The sequence below is a fragment of the Chamaea fasciata genome, unplaced genomic scaffold, assembly GCF_029207755.1.
Source record: "Chamaea fasciata isolate MVZ Bird 193981 ecotype frontalis unplaced genomic scaffold, bChaFas1.0.hap1 SCAF_47, whole genome shotgun sequence".
Lineage (NCBI taxonomy): Eukaryota > Metazoa > Chordata > Aves > Passeriformes > Sylviidae > Chamaea > Chamaea fasciata.
In genome coordinates, this window is record NW_027094132.1 from 841,832 (window position 1) to 855,262 (window position 13,431).

Consider the following 13,431-nt stretch of genomic DNA (forward strand, 5'->3'; position numbering starts at 1 on the left):
CATGAGCAAGCTACTTTCGTCTGCAAATCACCCTGAGCAAAATATTGCCAAGTAAGGGACACACTACAATTAAACATTAAGAAAAAGCTGCCCTAAAAAAGTGAAAAACGCTTATTAGAAAGGATAGACAGGAGTCAGGAAAAACTAAACTTAGAGCAAAATCTGGTTTCTTCAAATAATTAAATTTGAAGCAATACAAAAAGAAAAAAACCCTATTTCTGTGTTTCCAACTGTCTTCGTATTTGTCCAATTACTAACCCAGATATGGAAACAAACCAATGTAATGCACTTCAACTTGATCCCTGGAGATGCCTCCTTGAAATAAGATTCAAAACCACAACTTCTCAATTCCTGTTGAAAATTCATTTCTTCGGAACACTGTTAGGCAGAACAGTGAGACAAAAACCTCTGAAAAAGAATGCACCACCAGAGACAGAAAATTATTTTGAATCTATTGAAAGCATTGATATTAAATCTTGTTACAAGCTGAAGTCTGTAACAAAAAGTACTATTTCCTACAGGACACTTAAGGACTGTAGGACACCATGTCTCCATAGGCCCGGGAAATATGTTTTGACAGATACTCCTTCAAAGGCTTCATCCAGAGTTTGGACAAAACTAGATGTCCAAGTTTCCCGTCTCTTGAAGTAACAAGTAAAAACAATGGTTTGAAGACTGTTAGGACAATCCTGGAAACATAAGAGCAGTCCACACAACCGCAAATCATTCTCTTTAAGGAAAATGCTGGAACTGCAAGTTGTCACAAGGCAAATTTGCAAACCTTAAACATTTCCACAAGTTTTCTCAGCTGTTCTGCAGTGTTGCTGCAGTGTCCTCTGCTCCCAAAAAAACAGGCTTTCCACCGTTTTTTTTTTTTTTTCCACCATTTTTTTTCCACCGTTAGTGTATTTTCATTTTGATTTTTTTGCTGTGTCACCTAATTTACAAGACCATTCACATTCAATATCCATAATTTGCGTGCCATTTTTTGTGTTTGTTAAATTGCACAGTTAACCTAAGAGAGAGAGAAAAATATTGCATGTAGGCCTGGCAGGCTAAGTTTTAGTTGTACATTTGTATCCATGTGTTTGCCATAGGTTTTTTTGCATTTGAAATATTCTGTCTATGCATTTAAATATTCTTTTAATGTGAGTTTAAAGGGATTGAATAGAAAGATGAAACTGAGATCACTACAGAGTCTTGATGCTGAAATCAGTCCTTTTTAGTCTAAATAATAGAAGTGTGTAATATAAATGATACTTTCTTAAGAAGTGTTAGAAAAAAGCAGATAAATAATTCCTTTTAATGGTGGAGTTCTTCAAAACAGGATCAGAAATACTGCTTACTGTGTGCTTTCCTTAAAAGGTCTTTACATGAGGTAGCAGGAATAGGCATCAAGAATCCAAGCTTCTGGAATGTAAATTTCTTGAGTGTGTTTTGAAATATTTTATGGAGTGGGTTTCTGTTATCTTGCATCTATCTGGGAGCATATGAAAAGTCGTACACCCTTACTAATAGAAGATAAAAAATAAAGGGCAGTTTTTTAGCAGCTCGTCTCCATGGTGTTGTCACAAGGTGCAGCAGACCGTACCTTAGCAATGTGCTGAGGAACAAAAATGTTCTATTTGAGCGTGTACAGTAATTTAAATGCTCTTCTCTCTGAATTGTCTCCTCAGCTGGTTAAGGTTATGTTGGAAACTGTTGGAAGGTGTTATTTTCTTTGTTGTACCCCGAAAAGAACACTTTATAGATCACTTGTGTTACCAAAACCACGTCTAACTGAAGGTATGTGTATCTCTATTCTCCAGCAAGCAGGAAAAACGGGCATTTTCTTTTCTCGTGCAACTGATGAGCAAAAAGAGTACGTGAAAAGGACTGAGGAGGGTGGTATTTGTTTGGCTCAGGTTTCTTCAGTGTGACATTAGGGGACACTTGCCAGCCTTGGGGTCTATGTATGAAATTTACTGCACTTAATTGATTTTGTCCAAGACAATAGTCTGCTTCAATTGAAAAGTTTTACATCTGAATACCAGTAGCTTTGCAGCTGATCTGATCCTAACATTAACTCTGGGGAGAAATTCGGTCTAGGGAGAGCATTTCTGTATTTTGGATGCTGTGCTTTGAAAGTTTGGACGTGTAATCTTAACAAAATGATGGAGAAAGAACTTTAGAAAGTCTGCACTGCATAAGCCATTGAAATGTACTCTTAAATGTCAGTTCAGGGGTGAAATTCTCTGCTCTGTTTGGCATTTATCCTAGGCTACCTATGTCCTGTGCTATCAAGCTGTACTGAAGGGGCTGCCTCACAAGAATTTTGGATATTAGTTGTTTATATCCATCGTGGTAATGGCTGATGTGTTTTCCAGATCAGCCACTAGAAGGTGTGAAAATTGTAAACTGATGAGCACAGAGAGGGTCTGACAGTTTCTCCTGCAGAAGGCAGTGATACATCTGTCCTCAAGCAAATGCTGCATAATCCATACAATTTATTAGTGAATCATGCCTTGAGCTTGGGAATTTCACAGGAGCGGAGCTATTCAGGGGTCTGACATGTCCATCCAGTGTTTGTGGAGAGTCTCTTTGCATCCTCAGCAACCCCATCCATGCTTGTCCAGCCTCCTCCTTCCTCCAAAGCAGGGAAGAGACCTCTGAACCCATTGCTGCAGGAATTTACCCCGTTTGATTTATGATGGAAGCAAGCTCAGGTCTGTCAGAAGATCTACTTTCATCCCTAAAATGTGGGAGTGAGGGAAATGTGATTAGGAACATTACCTGCCCTCAGACAAAACTAATTGTGTCTAATGTTTGCTAATACTTAATGGCACTTTTCAGCAGTCAAACTTGAATGAGTTGATGATTGCTTAATGTACTTTGTGTAGAAAAGCTGTCAGTGGCCAGCGCAGGAGATGGGAATTACGTGGTCAAGGACTTGTACAGTAGGAATAGAACATGTGGAGAGTGTGATTGATAACTGGCTAGCTGCAAAAGGTCACGTAGACATGAGAGAGCTTTGCTGAGCACACAGGCACTCTCATGAGAACCAGCAAGGCGGTAAGGTTCGCATGTCCTTGAGCACAGCTGGGATACGATAACAAGACCTTGTAGCTGAAAGATATGAGGGAGAAGCACGGTAAAACAAAAAACTTACTCAAACTATGTAACCACAAAGAAATGTAGAAAGAGGCGTAGCTGACTTTTAGTCTGAGCACCAATCCTGAGCTTAACTTTTGCAATATGCATGAGCTTATTAGTGTTATTATTAAAAGCATTGTGTGAATTAACAATAAACGAGATTTGCCGATCACTCATATTGAGTGCCACATTTCTCCCGCTGCAGATTTCCCACAAGAACGGACTTTCCAGTTCTTAAAACCTTCTTAGTAGGAGGTGTGATGGTGCACTTTGACTAAATTGTGGTCAATTCTGTCTCCTAATAGCTGGCATCTTCAGATTCTACCGGCGGTGTTGGGAATGTCTTTTCAAGAGTTGAGAAGGAAAGTTTCTTTTAAGGATTCTGATCTTCCAGTGTGATCAGGCAGTAGAATAATCCTGTCAACAAGGAGGATAACAGTAACTTTTCCAAGGGACAAATGTCAATGTCACTTTCAGTTACATTGCAGGAAAAAATGGTAAAAGAAGTGGGTGTGACCCAGAATTCCCACAGCCAAGAGGATATGTGAGTACCAGTTTGGCTGAAATGACTGTTGCTTGTCATTCCCCAGTGACAGTTTGGAGAAGTCATCACAGGCTCTTTTAATTGATGAATACTGATGTGTATAAGTCAGGTGTCGGTATATGTATTTTCACATCTTTTTTTTTGCTTTTTCCATGGTGCAGCAGGTAATATCAGAACAGCAGTGGCTGTGCTGAAGCAATATAAATAGTAATCTCTGATTTTTTCCAATGATGTTTGATTGCCAAGTGATACCCTCAGCAAAGTTGGTCAGACCCTCTCAGTCCTACTCCTTGTAGCTACTGAGTACTGAGATTGTGGAAGGCCTTACTGAAGCCGACAGAAGTAATTTTCATTGCCTTCAGTGACTTTTCAATTGGGCTGAAAGTGCTGGTTGGTCTCAAAAATACTTTGTGAGCTTTGATCTAATGAGTGGAGACCAGTGGTAAATCAAAATGGAAGGAAGAGCTTTGTGGGCAAAATGCAGTACAGGTTAATTTGCTTTTTCAAATTCTAACTTATTTAAATTTTACATCAGAAGTTGTGGAGGTCTAAATCCCTACTACCACCTTAAGGCATCTCTGCCTCATCATTGCTTAAGACACTGACTGAATGCACATAGTTTAATTTAAAGTTGATTGCATTTAACAACAGAATTTTTTAAAGCCTTTGGTCATGTAATAATGGTAGATAGCGCTTAATTTAGTCAAGAATGACCGATACAGTTATCTATCATTTACATTAGCAATGTTGAACCGACAGTGAATTCAATTAATTCTTCAATTTTATGCTCTTAACATTTAAAAACCTAAATCCACTTTAAATCAATTTGCATTATTTTGAGGATGGGATTCTTAATGTTAAGCTCCTATTAAATCCGCATTTTCTCTACTATAAGGTTGCTTTGAATTTTTTTGTCATGTTTTTGTGGAATGTTGGTCTTAAGCAGTTTTTGTGGGTTTGTCTGTGACTTAAGGAGCTCTCTATTGGATACTGATCTATGCAGTTGAAATAGAACACTGGAAAAACATGATTTATAACAAGTGTTCTCATAGCAGACCAGGAGGTTGGGTTGATATTTCTTCTTCTTCCATCAAGGAACACCCATGGCTGTGGGCTATAATTTATAACAACAGTGTTGCTTTGGTCGGTTTTGGTTACTGTGGGCTTGTTTTCAGGAATGATGAGTATGTAGTTATCCCATCTTGAAAGAAATACATAGCACATGTGCTTATTTGGATTAATTAGTATGGTTTTATATCACAGTTGATAGAAAGCTGGAAGAAAAGCCCAAGAATAAAGGAATAAAGGAGGCCAACCAAATAACTGAGGGTTGTGACTGTGGTTAAAGTCCCTTATGAATTCTGAGTGCTCCAGCACCGGTTTTCTGTGAGTCACTCTTTGAAGCTGCATTATCATTTTGTTATATCTATTCCAATATATGTCAGTCCTGTCAGACCCTAGAGAGAACACTTGCAGTGAGTAATTTCAGGTCTGAGTGCCACAAGCAGGCTGCTGAGAAAGCTGGCCCAGCCTTTTTTTTTCTTGGTGGTTCTGATGGTTTGAGCTGAAAGTTCACTCAGCTGAGCTGCTCCGTGCTCCAGCTCTGTTTCTTTAGTGATGCTGCAATACTTGCTGCACGGCAACTCAGTTGGAAAACAAAGAAATTAATGATACAGACAGACGATCTGTTCCCAAAGCAGGGTGAAATTCTGGTGGAAGGACTTCTGCTGCTTGAATTTTAAACACTGTGCTGTGAAACCTCTCATGTCATCTGTGGGTTAGTGGTTGTGTCAACTGGGATAGTCCATCCAGGCCCTGTTGATGCAAACGTGCTTTTCACTGGTGCTGCTCCCTATTTTGGAGAATATCTGAAAATAAGGTGTGAGCAAGTACTGAAAATTTCCATTTTTGCTCCTATTTACCCACTTGCCTGCTGTTTTAATTTTGAAATAGGGTGTCAGATAGAATCTGTCTAATGGCAGCGGTGTAAAAAGCATGCCTTCAGTTCCAGACTGAAACCCCTTGCAATCAGCAGATGTCCCAGCTCAAGGAAAATGGCTTGCAAGCCCAAAACATTCACTTTCCCTGCCTCATTTCTTATGGTCTTACCAAGGAAACAGCAAGACTTGGATTGCGCTTACTCTTTGCAATGAAGAAGTTGTTAATGCTGCGTTTTCATGCTCCCATCGTCGCTGTACTCCAAATGTCTGTTCTGTGGAATGGGCAGGATTAGGCTGTTTAAGACAAAGCCACTCCACATTTACAGTGCCTGTAAGGTCCACAGTAGAGCCCTAAATGGAAGTATCATTTTCAAGATGCCTTCTATTTTACAAGCAGCCAAACAGAAAATGAAACCCTGGGTTGAATTGTAGTCTTCCTGAAGGAAGTGTCAAAGCCTAACAAGGGAGCTTGACCCAGCTTTGTTCTTGTTGTTCAGTGAAATAAACTTTAATTGTTAATGAATCCAAACACTGTTAATGAATCCAATACTACTACTTTACTGAGAAAAGCTGTAATTACTGGACAATCCCCTGATTTTCAGCTGCTGTAAATCACTCTATCTTCACAGAATGGAGAGGGGCACTTCATTTAACAACACTGAAGAATTAAGACAGGGAAATGGCGTAAAAATCAGAAAGGATCTTAGAATTATAATCAGGGGAAACAGAGTAAAGAAAAACATGTAAAGTTGGGCGTTGCTTCTGTGAAAAGAGAAGTTGTACATCCATGTACATGTAGTTGCATTAAGGAAAAGCATTAGTATTCAAGCCAAATGATGTCATGGAAAAACCGGATTGTTTTCTTTAAGCATGCAAAACTTCTGTCAGTTGAAAGGGGATAAGAACAGCATATTAATCAATTTCCCTCCTTACCTGTTGTTTTGTGAAGTAGTTAGGATTGCTGGCATTATCCATCTGGAATTTTATGCCAGTGGCAGATCCCTGACTGTGATGGTAGAAGGGTAAGGACCTCATCCAAATGCATCAAAAGGAATGCTGTTTCACTGTGTAACTGCCAAGTATTTCAGACCGGTGCCTAATACGGCAAAAACTTGTTGCAATTATGTGTAAAGTGTAATTTATCTAATGTAATTATGAGATGTTTAGAGCCAGTCATTTGAAATAGACTCCACTCCTCTGTTAACTTTTGACATTGGAAGGACTGTAATCATATTGCAGACCATCAGCCCTTGGATTAAAATTTAAACCTACAGTGAGCTTCAAACTGCTTTGCATTTACCCTTAGAAGAAAAGGGAGGTTGAATAATTTTTCTTACGTTGATTTATCTTAGGAAAATGGGTGTCAAGGTTCTGAATTACAGTAATTATTGTAAGCATGTAAAATATTATCAACTACAAGATACATCTGATGTGGTGTGGATGGATTAGTGCACATGCTAAGACCAATTTGAGAACATTTCACTTTTTGCTATGTTTGCTAGGGCTAGTTACATCCACTTAAAATACAGATTGGCTCTAAAATGGCAGCGGTTTGCAGGTCCTAAGTGTTAGGACTTTGGTTAAAGCAAAAGGAACAAAATAATTCTTTTTCTTTTAGCTTGTCATGCAGTTTGTGCTAAGGCTTTCAGTAGTACTTTAATGTGACAGCTCATTTTCCTTTTCATTTGATGCCCTCATATACACCCTGTCACTCTATTAAACTAGAAAGATTTAGTTTCTTAAAGAGCCTTCAATGAAGCTGTTATAAAGCCTTTTCTTAAAACAACAAATATGGAGCCTGAACACATGAGATTACATTGTTTTATTTTGTTGCTTTTTTGAGGAAATAAAAACAGGAGAGAGCAAGAGTTTATTGCTTAATAAGTATCAGCTATTTTCATAAAAAGGGTTCATAATTTTGAGTTTCATTTTTATTTTGACCAGAACACTTTTAGATAATAAATGTTGCAATTGAATCTTGGTTTTTTTAGGAAGTTGTTAAAACAAGCTAAATGCTTTCCATTTATGGATAACAAACTGATGCTCTAAGTTTAGGAATTACTGTGCCAAAATCTGAGTATTTCTTTGATTTCCTTGTAACCTGTAAAACTGACTGTTTCTGGTTATTCTGGGACCTTTGAACTAGGGGTCTTACCTCAGGTGGGATGTCAAAAGAATATATAGATTGTGATGCTGTTGTCTCTCCATTACTAGGAACAGTTTTTGATCTGGGCAAGTTGTGATTCAGACAATGCCACTAGATTTCTACTTGAGAATCTGCCTTTTGTGGCCTGTTTTATGGGTATTTTCACTTTTTTCATTGCAAGTTGTTAGGATTTTCTAAGCGTGTGTTTCTAAAAAAGCAGCACCCAAATTAATTGCATCTTCTGAGTACGTAAGACCTACTTTATGGCATTTTAACCTGCAAACGCTATGATAGCGTGTGTGGAAATGGAATTTACCTCACTTGGCGGACTTGAAACATATCCCTAAGCAGTAATTGCAACATCTTATCAAATTGTCGAGCAGGAAACAAACCTTTTTCTAAATGGAATTTTTATGAACTGTTTTAAGGACTGTTTACTGGAAAGCTGCCTAATCACTGCATTCCCTGGGTAATGGCTGAAATATGTGTGCTGAATTAGTAGCAGGAAGATGCTCAACTACTCTGGCAGGGAAGAGTTGATACTGCTTTTGCTAATGCATGTAAATCACAGGAAAAATTCTGAATATGGAGAAAATTTTTATCAATAGCCCCATTTAATTGTATCCTTCATTTGAACGGTGCCTTGCTTCAGCGATTTTTAAGGAAATTATTGAGACTATTTTTTAAGTGGTAGAAGTAATAATTAAAACCCGTCCATTAAAGCATTTGGGAATACATTTAATTGATAGAAAGATTAGGTATATCAGGGGAAAAATCCACTTTGCTGGCATTCTTCTGGTTTTGGGTCTTGGCAAAGGAACTAAAATGGGTTAAGAGGAAATTGCTTGTTCCACAGTGTGCTGTGTGTGGCTTCCTGGGGATTTTACCTTTACGGTGAGTGTTCCTCTGAACACAATGAAGCTGCAAGCGTGTGCTAAATCCAGTTAAGGAGATTTCCAGTCTAGTCTTTTGGCTCTGGAAGAGTCCCTTACTGTGCACCTGGGACATAGGATTGTCCAAAAGTGTCCCCATTGCACATTGCGAGGAATCCTGGTCTTCATTCTGCTGGTTTAGTTTGATGTTTCCATATTCTTCTGAAAAAGAATCATTGCTTTCTGTTCAGTGCCTGCATTCACAGCTGTCTGGTTTTTACCTTTTCTTCAGCTGCCTCTTCTCCACACAGGTGGCCTTGTCTACTTAACTCTTTCTTTTATGGCAGCTGTTCAATAGCTGGAGTTAAGCTTCTTGCCCTACTCTGAATTTCCAATTTCCCGTTTGAGGATGAGGCAATCACCGCTGACTTCCCAGAGGGCACTCCTTTGCTTAGTTATCCAGCTCTTAGCAGCTTTGAAAGGGACAGAGAAATGGAAGGGAATAGCTTTGGTTCATAAATATTTTTGCATTAATAATAATTAAAGTTAAGATCAATGATTGTAGTACAGATGACTACCAATAGTGCTATATAGCCCCTTTGGGAACTGAAATTGTGTGAAATAATTCAAAATAGCCTCCCTAGAATGGTTATTCTGTGAGCAGCAGTAGCTCTGTTTTAAGGCTGGCGTGGTGTCAGGAGGTCTCTGGGCATGCCAGGAGTTTCAGGTTGCTCACTTTTCTGTTATTTTTGCCCGTCTCCAAGTGTTTCCATTCTACATTCGGTCTTCCTGAAAATATTTGTGTGTCTTCCTTCATTTGGACATTGCAAAGCATGACTGCTTTTGTGGAGGACTTTTCACCCTTTCCCAGTCTTGTGCCTTTTGTTTCTTTTGGATGTAAATCCAAGCAAGCTGCCAAACTTTTATATCTTGTTGGGATTTAGCAGTGGTGTCAGCAAGTACAAAAAAGAGTTCAACATGTTTTATTGTTATCAAAAGCATTTCCAGGAGTGGGAATGAGGGATAGGAATCCAGGGCACAGGGATGGTGGATCCCTGTTTATCTCTGTAGTATTTTAGAGTGTGTTTCAGTGTATCCCTCAACCTCTTTTGCAAATATTGTTAAAAAGGCAGTGCTTCCCAAAGCAAGAAATGAACCCAGGAAAAAAAAATCTCACAGTCTTATCACAGCATGCTTTTTCTTTCTTATAAAACCAACATAATCAAAAGAAAAACCAACCAAACCAAAACCAAAACCAAAAACCTCAAAAACTAACCAAGCAAAAAAAACCCCCCCAAAGCCCCCAAAAAACTAAAACAAAAAAACCCCAAGCTTCTATCCAGTAAATAAGACTTAAGTTTTAAGATTTATAACTACAGAAGGTGTCTTGATCACAGCTGAAAGAGGTTTGTAGTTATGCACGGCAGGCCTGTGAATTCCTTAGCAAACCTATTATTTTCTTCTTTTCTGAAGTATGTCTGTGAAATGTTTTGGAGTTTTGTATTGGAAAATATTTTTCTGCAAAACACATTTTAGTGGGAATAAATAAAAACGCCAACTAGTATAAAGATGGAATCATGTCTTTAGGAATTTATACTAGAATAATCTTGAATCTAGAGGAAACCTGAATGTGGGGAGGAGAGTGGAGGTATTGAAAATCTGAGAGGGTTTTTGCTCGCACCAGTTGTGTTTTCATGCTGTTTACTTGGGCTAATATAGTTCATGCTGCACTGCAAAACTTTTAGGTGCCTTCAGCATGTTGAATAAGAAGCTGTAGTTTTATAAAATAGCATTTATTTTGTTGTGGATGGGCTGCTTTATCACCTACATACAAGGACTCGCAATCACATACGTTGTATCTCGTGTTAAACAAGGATTTAGGAGAACTCCATGGAGTTCAATGAGCCCATTTCTAGCTGTGTTGACAGCAGATTTCTACCCAGATGCCGGATAAGCATACTTGGTATTTTGAAAAGTTTTTCCAGGCTCCAGCTCTTTTGAAGCAGGCACTTAATGAGCTTCTGTGTATTTAGCAACCTTCATCAGATGCCTTTACATCAACTTGTGCAGGCTGCCTTTGGGCTCGTATGAAAAATCAGGCGTACGTTCTAAAATGTGAGAATGCTTTTTTTCTCTGTGAATGTTTGAGGGATCTCGTGCTCTTTTTCCACAATTTAGTCGTTCAAGCCTGAGGTGCTCTGGTCCCAGGGAAGATCGATAGGATGTTGCCATTACGGCCGTGTCTGTCAATTACAGCCAGATTCAGGCAGTCAGGTAGGATTGTAAATTTGTGCCAACCAGTCACAGATGTTCCAGCTGTGCAGACATGTGGCACTATTTATTCTACTCTTTTTTCATAAAGGCCACAGGGGGGAAAACATTGTCCCTACCCAGAGACTGCAGCCGTTCTCCTGAAAGCACCTTTCAATCTTCCTCTCCACGCTGGGATGATGGCATTAGGTCTTTTTAGCCCTCACATGTTTGTTTCAAACTCCCACAGCTGACAAAATTAATTTCTGTTGGGAACACAATGTGGTGATGAGGCAGGTTATTCTGGCTGGGCTTTTCCTTTATCTGCTATACAAAGCAACTGATTCACTTTCTATTAATTACCACCAGCTCTGGGGACTGCCTGGTGTTTTTCCTTTGGACTTTCAGCCTTTTGAGCTCGTTCTCAGGTTTGCTGTTTGGAAAAGCAGAGATGACAGGAGCGGGAAGGAAGGATACAGGAGAAAGAGGCTGACTTACCCAAACCTTAAAGCACATCTCAGCTGGGAATGGTTATTGTGTGTGGAGCACTATATTTTACTTATATGCAGCACAATATTACTTGTCTCAACTTCCCTCCTCCCCCAACCCTATGAAAGGAAATCCTAAAAAATTGCTTTTTAACTAATTATAAGAAATCCAATAACACTAGCAGCTTATTTCTTTCTGACTAAATGTAATGAGATTGGAGCATTGCTTCATCAGGAGAATGACCTAATACAATAGCTCATTGAACCATGAAAGATTCATTAAAACTACCTTGCAAGGGGATTTTTTGGGCAATGTTTTATGTGGTGGACTTTTTTTCTTTTAAAAATGACTCCCAAGTCTAAAGCAGTTACTGCATGTAGTTGTAATCAATTTTGTAACACTAGGCAACAGAACTGGTTTTAATTACCTCTTATGTTCTAAAGATGTTACAGAAAAATCCTCACAGCTGAGCTGCACTTCATTTGTTGGAGGCTGAGGTTTGCAGCCAGGTGACTTTGCAAAATACCCAGATGTTACACACTGGGATTTTGCACAAAACTTCAGGAGTTGGTGATAAGTTTCAAACTGCCAGAAAATTTCCATTTCCTGCTGACCTAAATGAAAAAATCTATCCCTTCCCTGAGATGTGAGTGACAATGTGTCTGTACAGCTTTTGGAGTTGGTTTCTCACAAAGGGTGCATGATGCCCATTTGCCCCTCAGCTTTGTATCTATTACTAAATGATGCATTTTAAACTGTTCTTTGTATCCATGATAACTGTGGGTTCTGAAACAGTAGAGACTTTAATACACTAAGCTTGAGGTATAAAAATGAGGCATCTGTCAGAAAAAAATACGGACTGACTTACAACCTCTATAATTAAGGTGTAAGGAAATCTCAAGCTGTTAAAATTTATTTTGAGCTACCCTAAAACATTACATCCAACAAGACAATATCCAATAACAGTAAGAGAAGGGGCAGAAGGTAAGATGATGGTTTGCAAATGCATAAAAAAAGGAACTAAAAAACTAGATATGGAATTCTAGAGTTCAGTTCGATTGATGTAACTGTCCCCATCATCCTTTCTGCTGCCAGTAGGAAAATGTCCAGAGCATGTGTTTAAGCAACACGCACTAAAGCCTGTGGGCATGTTTGACTCTTTCTGGCAGTGTGCACAAACCCAGGCTGCTTCCACAGGTGAGAGAGGTAAATGCTCTTTCCTCCTGAGATACATCTGAAAAAATCCTAAAAGGAGCACCTTGTAATCTGGGGAAAAACCAAAAGGTTTCTCTTTCTACTGAAATCTTGGAGTGAAATAAAAGGAACCTGCAGAAATCAGCCTCTCTCTTTCTTTACACTGAGTTACTGAGCCCTGCGCCTCTCAGGGTTGTTCACCTGCTGCCCCAAAGCGTTTCCTAGGTGTTCAAACAACAACAACAACATTAAAATATGAACTAACACTCAAATAACAGCAGTTCCCTGCTTTGGCAGGCTTTTCCCTCAGGGCAAACCATCTTTCGCCGCTTTTCTTTTGCAGAGCAGAAGAGCAGGAGAGGCTCAGGAGACAGAAGGACGATGATTTGGCCAAATTGCTGCCAAAAGCTGATGCCTTTAGTTTAAGGAATAAATACCTGTCCAAACTTGGAACTCAGGTATCACTGATTAAAAACCAGAATGCTGAGGGGTTTATTTAAAGGATTTGGTTGTTTTTACCAGCCAGCAACTCCACCTCTGAATGAAATTTCTGGGATTTGTTCTCAGGAAGAAACCTCCCAGTAATGAAAAATCTAATGAAGAGAAAGGATTCGAAGGTTAGCCCACTTCAGAAGCTGAGGAATGTCTTGAATTTTATTTTTTTGCAGCTCCCAGCTCATTACTCCTCCTGTTTCTCAACCCTGGCCCACAGAAGTGTGTTGAAATAGCAGCTTGGCCCTGTGGAGAAGCAGGAATCCACTGAATTTCCTGGGACGCAGAGCCCAGTGCCAGCAGATGCTCCATGCTTTGCTGCAAGCCTAGATCCTAGATTTCCAATATTGCCTAAAAACTCCTCCTTCCTGG